The 8,561-nt window shown below is 45.1% G+C and overlaps 1 long non-coding RNA gene across 2 annotated transcripts in view; it reads left to right on the forward strand.

Annotated features, from left to right (window-relative positions):
- Positions 1–304: 304 nt before the first annotated feature.
- LOC109287439 overlaps positions 305–8,561 on the forward strand; it is a 13,615-nt gene continuing 5,358 nt past the window's right edge. The window contains exons 1-4 of one of the 2 annotated variants that reach the window (XR_002094866.1): positions 305–798; positions 6,092–6,191; positions 6,954–7,056; positions 8,461–8,500. This is a non-coding gene — a long non-coding RNA (uncharacterized LOC109287439). Of the gene's footprint in view, positions 799–6,091; positions 6,192–6,953; positions 7,057–7,289; positions 7,300–8,460; positions 8,501–8,561 lie in introns of those variants that run through there. The other variant, XR_002094867.1, reaches the window with a different exon arrangement.

Below are 8,561 nucleotides of genomic sequence, written 5' to 3' on the forward strand. Positions count from 1 at the left end.
TTTGGGGAGTGAGGGGGCGGTATAGGAAACTAGGGGGCTGGTGGTTAAAACAAGCAAACGAAAACACACAAGAAGTGACTGCAATGAAAGGGAATCTACCACTACTGCTGGCTCTGGCTGGAGCAGGACAGATGCAGCCTGGACAGCATCAGTGGTAGGCAGGTCCCCACTTCCTGCAGGGCAAGAGGAGGAATGGGAAGGGTGGGGAGAGAGAGAGATTGTGTGCATGTGCATGTGTATAACATTATATGATACAGCGAATTAATGCACATTCCAATTTTTTCCCCTTAATCATGAATACTATAGCTCTGCCCAACTTCCAGCCACATGCCCCCACTAATAGGACACATTTCATCCCTTTCAGGCAGGAAATGCTAAGCAACTATGCTGCAGGTAAAATCTGTTGGACTTTTAAGGAATGTACTCTTAAGGAATGTACTCTTAAGGAATGTACTCTGTCTCCCCCTTTTGTATGCCAGTTTTCCCTGAAGGCAGGTCTCAACTTGCACATCACCAGATAAGGTGCCTGTTGTAATTGTGGGGTGAAAGCAGGGACCAGAGAGCTTTCAAATTAGCCTTTCACTTCATTTTTGTGCCTTGCAGAGCCAAGGTTTCTTTTTGCCAGCTGGCTGAATTTCAGTAGATTCTTCAAGAATTCCAGCATAGCTGTTCCAGAAATAAGTGAGCTCAAATTGCTCAATACAAGGCATTGCAAAATTCTTGTCTTCTCATTTTGTGCGTATCAGTGCAGGAAACGGTAAGGCTGTGAGCTCTTCGGAAGCAACACATTTTACCATGGTAAGTCAGAATTTCAGACTTTAGAAGTTCATAGCTCATCTGGCTACTTGGTTCAAAAATTGGTATTGGAGGGGAATAGAGTTTTATCTAACTACTCATGAATTGGTTTGTTTAAATTACTTGCAAGGAGCTGTACAAGTAAAGCCCTAGTTCAGGGGTCGGCAACCCCTGGCATACATTCCAGAACATGGCATCCAAAGGCATTTTGCTTGGCAAATGCACCTCTGGGTGGACGGCAGGGAAGGGGCTGAGGCTGCACTGCCACAACTAAGATCAGGCCCCTTGCGGCTCCCCCACCATCTGCCCCTAGCATGCCAACATCTTACAGGTTGAGGCTGCAGGTGTTTTTGGCACTCTGCTCAAAAATGTTGCCGACCCCTGCCCCAGATTTTCTGCCTTTTGATTGATCTGTTCTGGGAAAAGTTAACTTTATAAAAATATTTCAACTTCTGTAGGTATTTTGAACCATGCTCTAAGAAGGTGCAGATGGAAAACACAAATATTCATTGAGTGCCTTTCTTCATCTTCTCATGTACCAGGAGATAACCTCTTCTACCACTCAACTTTAGGATGAGGTTGTTAAACCAGATAGATGCAAGGCACAGGGAACAAATTCTACTTTTCTGTATGCCTGTACAAGTCCACAGCAGTGATAAAAATAACCCAGGCAGATTCTTATAACTGCATGAAAAGCATAAGTTTTAGAGAAGAGGTTGTAGTTTCTGTGATGAATGTAGATTTATAAATGAATTTATAAATGAAAGGTTATGATTCAGTCATATTTTCGCTACACAGAAGTTTTAAATCCTATGAGAACTTACCTATACTTTAAATTTCAGGTTGAGATTTTCACAAGAAACTGCCCCATGCCCACATACCATCTTCCCCCAAGTAATTATTTTGTATATCATCCAGAATGAATCAAATCAAATTCAGAATCTGTTACATCACATACTGGGCATCAAGCTTCACCCATTTGGCTTGTAAGCTCCCTGGGGCAGAGCTGCTGTGTTTGTAGAGTTTGTGGGATTTGGGCTGCGTTTGTACAATGGTGTGCTGGTCCCTGACTGTGGCTCTTGCTGCCAAGGTACTACAAATAATAACTTCCATTTTGAAAAGCATACCACATCCGGCAACCCTTCTGCTCATATCACACTGTTCTCGTCACACAACCAGACACTGGGACAGCCTTTCTTACCTGTGTGCCCCCCTACTGCACCAGGGTCCTTTTGACCAGGCATCATCTCCCTGTTTAAGTGCCAGTACTCAGCTAGGCATCTTGCTTTAGAATTCCAACTCATGGCCAATTCACACAGCCTGAGTTACACAACGATTATACAGCTGTGAATGTCCATAGCTCCATGCAGCCCTGGTGAGCACGGAGGACTTGGATCTCCTCATCCTTTGGAGAAAGGCCCGCAGGCACCCGGCTCAGGCAGTCCCGGGGGGCAAGCCAAGGAGGGAAGCACTGGGCCCGCCATGTAGCTCAGGCAGGCTTGGTGGTGGGAGCAGGGAGAGAGAAAAAAAAAAGATCAGGCTCACTGATTTTTTTTTTTTTTCCTTCTGTGGAGCCTGCCTTCCTGGGCTGCTGCTGGACTGCCTGCATGGTCTGCCTGAACAGCCCCTGAGCTGCACGGGGCTTGGTGCTTCCCCCTGCAGCTATAGGGTAAGAAACTAAAACTCCTTGGAGGTGTTTTACTTTGCAGCGCCCCAAAGTCATTTGCTGTGTCCCAAAGTCATTTAAGGTGCATTAAACCCCTGAATGTGCTAGTGCAGCTGGAATTAACGCGCAATACATCACTGAATGTGCAAACAGCAATGCCATTAAGGTGGTGCAAAAGGCATTTAACCCATAGATTCATAGATAGGATGGGAAGGGACCGCAACAGTTCATCAAGTCCAACCCCCTGCCTAGGCAGGAAAGAGCGCTGGGGTCGGATGACCCCAGCCAGATGCCTATCCAGCCTTCTCTTAAAGACCTCCAAGGTAGGGGAGAGCACCACCTCCCTTGGAAGCCCATTCCAAATTTTGGCCACCCTCACCGTGAAGTTTTTCCTGATATCTAGCCTAAATCTGCTCTCTGTCAGTTTGTGACCATTGTTTCTTGTTACCCCAAGAGGTGCCCTGGTGAACAGAGCATCTCCAATTCCTTGCTGCGTCCCCTAATGAATTTGTAGGCGGCACAAAATCACCTCTCAATCTTCTCTTGTGGAGGCTGAAGAGGTCCAGGTCCCTCAGTCTCTCCTCATAGGGCCTGTCCTGTAAGCCCCTGACCATATGAGTGGCCCTCCTCTGGACCCTCTCAAGTCTATCAACTTCCTTCTTGAAGTACGGTGCCCAAAACTGGACTCAGTACTCCAACTGTGGTCTGACCAATGCTGCATAGAGGGGAAGTATCACCTCCTTGCATCTATTTGTCATGCATTTGCTGATGTATGATGAAGTTGGGTTAGCTTTGCTGATGATTTTGTCACTTTAAACCTGCTTTAAAGTGTCATCTACAAGTGCCCTATTAGCCCATCCAGACAGCACCCACTGGAAAGCCAAGCACAACTAGCTATCTGACTCTAATGAAGGAGAAGAGGCACTCTCTGGGCATGGTCTAATGCTGCAATAAATTCTGTCAGAACTATAAAGATACCAGCAGCAACCACAAGCTCCTTGGTAGAGCTGTCAAGGTCTGCATCTTCTATGATTTGCTGACTGAGACTGTTGCAAGAGGCAATCATGAAACTCTGGCATGTTCTGCAGAGCACTGATAATACTTGCAGCCACCAACCAAAATTACAAGCAGGAGGAGATAGCCATAGAAAGCCAGGATCTCTTTGACTTGCAAAACCCAGGAAAGACAGCAGCGCAGACAGGATCAGAGACCTAAGACATCTCCTCTCAAAACACAGGTAAAGACCCAGCAAGGACCAGTTCCAGTAAACACTATTGCTGCTTGCAGATGTGGGATGGAAAAAAAACACAAATGGCGCTTTACTTCAAAGTTCATGTGCTCCTGTACTGAACCCAGCACATACTCAGAAAAGGCAATGCATTAGTTGGACCTGGCTCACCCAATGTCTGTAAAGATTAGGTGCTGTAGTGGGGCTTTTTTGGCACTTTTAGTTAATAGCTGATTGAATCAGCTTTAGATAAAATTGCCAAGAGGCCCAGCTGAAGTGCCTGACCTATACAGATGCTGCAGAGCTGGGTCAAACGAAAGTGCTGCCTCTTCTGGTAAAGCATATTCCATGCTCCCATCTGTCAGCAGCCTAACAGCTGTCTTGTTTGGAAGCATTTGGAGTATTTTCTCAAGTGGTTTCTGGTTGCTATCACATTTGATATACAGGCTACTGGAGTCTGTATGCTCGGGAATGCTGACGCTAGCGAGCTGGCTTCCAGATTCTGAAGGCAACGCAGAAAACCCAACTCCGATACATGTTTAGTGGTGAAAGCTCAGAAAGGTTTATTATCATCAGACAGCACACCACTTGATCAATCCAACTTAGTGAACAATCAGTCCAACTTAGTGAAGTTTCACCTTGACAGGTAGAGACACCATATATATTATTCATGCTCCCCCCAGGTCTCCGAGGGACAGGTCCCCAAACTCCTGTATTTATATGTGTGTTGCCCCCACACTCATCTCGTACCAACTCTTATCTTTCTCTTTGTTGAGATATTCATTTCTACTTGTTTTGCTTGCCACATTTATGCACCTGCACTTATCTGTCTTATTAGTAAGTTCTGACTTTGTCCTTGAGTTTTTTGGGCTAATTGGGTCCTAATCCATACCCCTGGACCCTATAAAGCTATTTAGTTTAACAGTCTTGGGGACAGGTGGGGAGAGATTTCACCAGGCAAAACCAGCCAAACCAGGGAGAACCACCAAATGTAGATCCTCATGATAGAGGAGTCAGAAGCCGCAATGATTAAGAAAATGCTGCACACTAAGAATAAGCCTCCATCACCCCAACCAAAGGCACAAGCTTTTCTCCTGCCAGTCCATACCCTCATTAGAAGGGGAACAGCTGTACAGATGTGTACTACTCTAATCAGTGCAACTCTTTACAGATAGATGATATGGCAGAAGTGCTGTCTCTCTTTAACATCAGCCCCTCAGGGATTCCCGTTTTGCTTTCATGGTATTAAAGCCAAGCCCCACCTGGGGCAGCTGGCTTTCTGAGTGCTTAAAATCTCAACACAAGGGCCATGGTGATCCACTGTGAACATAGTCTTTCCAAGCCCCAAACACTGTGTCTTAACATAACTAGCCCAGATGCAAGTATCGTTTGTCACTCCTCAGGGCCTTGTGTTAATCAACCACCCCAGTCCATTCCACTGGAGTCCTTCCTTGTTCTTCTTAACAGGAAGTCTCCTGGCTTTCCGCTTGGTAGCTATCTTCTCTGTCCTCAGAAGAAAAGCTCCTCAATGGCTCTCCCTGGTCTTCCATCTTTGAGAAGTCAGGAGGTAAGCCCCTCTCCCACTCCCCAGCTCTTAGGGTTTTGTGGCCCTGTAGTTCAAACTCTCCAGCTTGGAAGAAGCCAGAGAACAAACACTTCTGTTTTTCTCCTGTCCCAAACCTGCTCCAGCTTTCTCAGTCTGTTTCTTGAGCACAGGGAAGTCAAGAATGTGGCCCTTCTACTGTTCTTGGTTTCTCCAGCCCTGGTTTGTCAACTTGGGAAGGTCCACAGACACCTACCTCTGCTGCTTTCAGCCTTGTCCAGGAGACTCCAGCAACTCTTGTCAGGTCCCCTGCTAGCTGCCTGTCCAGAGAACTCTTGCAGCCAGCTAATTGCTCTTTATGCTTTGTTTCTCCCTTTATTAGTTCTAAGTGCCACCTTACCTTTCTAATCACATCCACTGTTCTTTCCCAGGGTACATGGACCTACTTTACTTAAAGGGCCAGCAATTCAGTGACTAGCATAATAGGCCCCAAAGGGTTCCCCAGAATTACAAAGAATGGCCATCTGATCACCATCCCATTCCCCAAGACAGACAAGCAGAACATTTCCAGCCCTCCCACCCCTTCACTTTCCCACACTAGCTGGGAACCATTTCAGTGCAATACTTTGTGAAATCTCTTATGGCAGCTTATACTAGTTCTTTCTATCCCACCTTTACCACAAAAAAAATCGTGAAGACTAAGAGCTATTTGTACTACTTTCTGGAACAGTTTCCCTTTGGAATTTTTACACACAAATGAAGATTTTTCCTGGTTAGTTTGGATATAATAAACTGGGATTTAGTTGCTAACAACTGAGATGGTGCCTAATTCTGTCCAGGGGCTTTTTCTCTCTTACAGAAGTGGTTCCTGGGTTTCTTTCTTGCCATTGGCATCTTGGTGACAGTTTGTGATGCATATTGCTTTTTTCAGCAAAATAACCGAAAGGAATCTACCGAAGGTAAGCACCACAAATATTGGTTTTGAATTAGTCTTTGATCTCTGCTGGGAATAGCCAAGTAGGGTATGAAACAGGAAAATGGGAGAAGCTGACACATCAGCTGCTTCCCAATGGGAGAAGCTGACACACAGCAGCTTCCCATTTAGGGAAGAGAACACAGGCCGCATCACAGACATCTGCCTTCCAGAGGCTACTGTTCTCAGACAAGTAGCCGATATACGTTCCTATTCTGCGCAGTGAGAACATCCAGGCTAACTGGAGTCTGTGTGCGGTGCTACATTTCCATGGAATCCAAGAGCTACAGGTTTACAGTCCTCACTAGATGTCACCAGATTAACTCAGGGATGATGACAGGAAGGTTTGTCAGAGGAAGACACCCCAGCACAGCAATTCCACATGTATGCGTTCCCACAGAGTTGAGAAGAGGGAGGGACATAGAAGATACTTCGCATGTGGAGCTCCCCTGGAAAGGATAACAGATTTGAATGCATGAAGATGGCAAGATCTGACTGTGGTTATGTTACTGCTCACTTTTACAGAAGATTTGTTGTGGACATAGTAAATGAGAAGAGAACAAGGTTGTGTCCTCAAGGAAGCATATAGGGTAAAAATGAATTCAGATTGCCACAAGAGTGAAAAATTTTGAACCTGACCCTCATCTGCCCAGAGATCATTCCCATGATTTGTGTTGATGTGCATGTACAGATATATGCATATGTTGAAGTTCAAGGGAAAGGATTTATTTTTATTGTGTGTGTGCAGGTTGTGTTCAAAATGACAAGATGTATGAGTTTGGTACCAGCTGGCAGAGTGAGGATTGCCACTCCTGTAGCTGCAGCCATAGGGGGATACGCTGTTGCTCCATGTAAGTTCACCAAATTCAGTATTTGCGGTATAAAAAAAGTCACATCCACACTCTCCCCATCCATTATGAATAATCATATTCCTAAATTCAGAACTCCATTAAAAGATCTCAGGTTAGTCTAAGATGCACAGAAAAAATTGAAACAGAAGTGAACAGGCATTTACCTTAGATTCAGTTTACCCCCCTCCCTGGCCCCAACCCCCCCGCAGGTTTGCCTTGGGGGAGGGGGGTAGTCATTCCCCGTAGGCTGGGTTACATCCCCAGCCGAGCTTGCCCCCTCTCCCTTGTCAGTCAGCTCTCGCTGCTTCAGCTAGGGAGCAGAGGGGCAGAACCAGCCCTGCTCTCTGGACAGCACAACCCAGGGCTGCAAAGCATTCTGGGGGACTGTGATTTAACTTGAACCAGAAAGGGGCCAGGGATAGAAGTTTCATAAACCAGTATGACTCAAATCAGTTAAGTCTGATACTACTTTCAACCAAGTTTAGATAAACCTGGTTGAATGTAGTATCCGACCTAACTGATTTGGGTCAAACTGGTTTCAGCCATTTTGAAACTGGTTTATCTGCACTGAGCTTCTGTTACAGCTTTAAACCAGTTTCTGATCACTTAAACTGGTTTATGTTTAACTTATTTCCCTAGCCTTTGTGATCAAGTCGCCTAATTTCTCTGTGCCACAGTTTTCCATCTATGAAATGGGGATACCAGGACTGCCATAACTCACAGAAACATTGTGAGGATAAATACAGTAAAAGGCTATGTACTTTTTTACTTATGTAGTCCAGGCTTTGCATGCAGGGAGAGAAAGAGAGCTGTACGTTGTGGTGCTACCTATCACAATGCCAAGCATTGAAACGCTCTTTGTCAAATTTGCTTACATTCCAAAACTACAGCTTCTAGATTTGAGAGACAAGTTTAAAATGTTTGGAAAGTGATTTCTTTTCTTTCCAGCAGCAGTGCCTTAGGCATGTTATGTGAGTGACCTAGAAGGGGGAAGCAATAACATTCAAAAGTTAGCTAATAATTCCCAGATAAGACCCTCTAAATCCACAGGCTACTCCATCTCTCCAAGAGAAAGCTCCAGGAAGTTTGATTATACCTCTCTACTTGGTTACATTGACACCCGTCCATTAGAGAACAAATTGACTTTATTAGTAGATGTTTAGGATTGTGAATCCAAAAAAGATGACAAAGCCGGTAGGGAAATACATATCGCCCGAGCGAGGGACTAACATTAGAGGGATGGGGGTGAGGAAGGGAATGCAATTAGGTTAGTGTGACCAATCAAGCAATGACGATGCAAATTAAACAGTGAGAATGTGTATATTTCTAGAATAATTGATTAGCTGAAATATTTTGCAGCATGCTTTTGACGGTGATGCTTGCATTTTTTCCCCACCTTCACAGCGTTCATTCCCCTGTTGGCTATGATCAAAATATGTGCAAAGTGGTTTTCAACAAGGACGCCTGCAGCATCAAAGTAGTGGAGAAAACTGACCCCTCCAAAG

This window comes from Gavialis gangeticus, unplaced genomic scaffold (genome assembly GCF_001723915.1).
Source record: "Gavialis gangeticus isolate Ggan-Ray unplaced genomic scaffold, GavGan_comp1, whole genome shotgun sequence".
In the NCBI taxonomy this organism is placed as follows: Eukaryota; Metazoa; Chordata; order Crocodylia; family Gavialidae; genus Gavialis; species Gavialis gangeticus.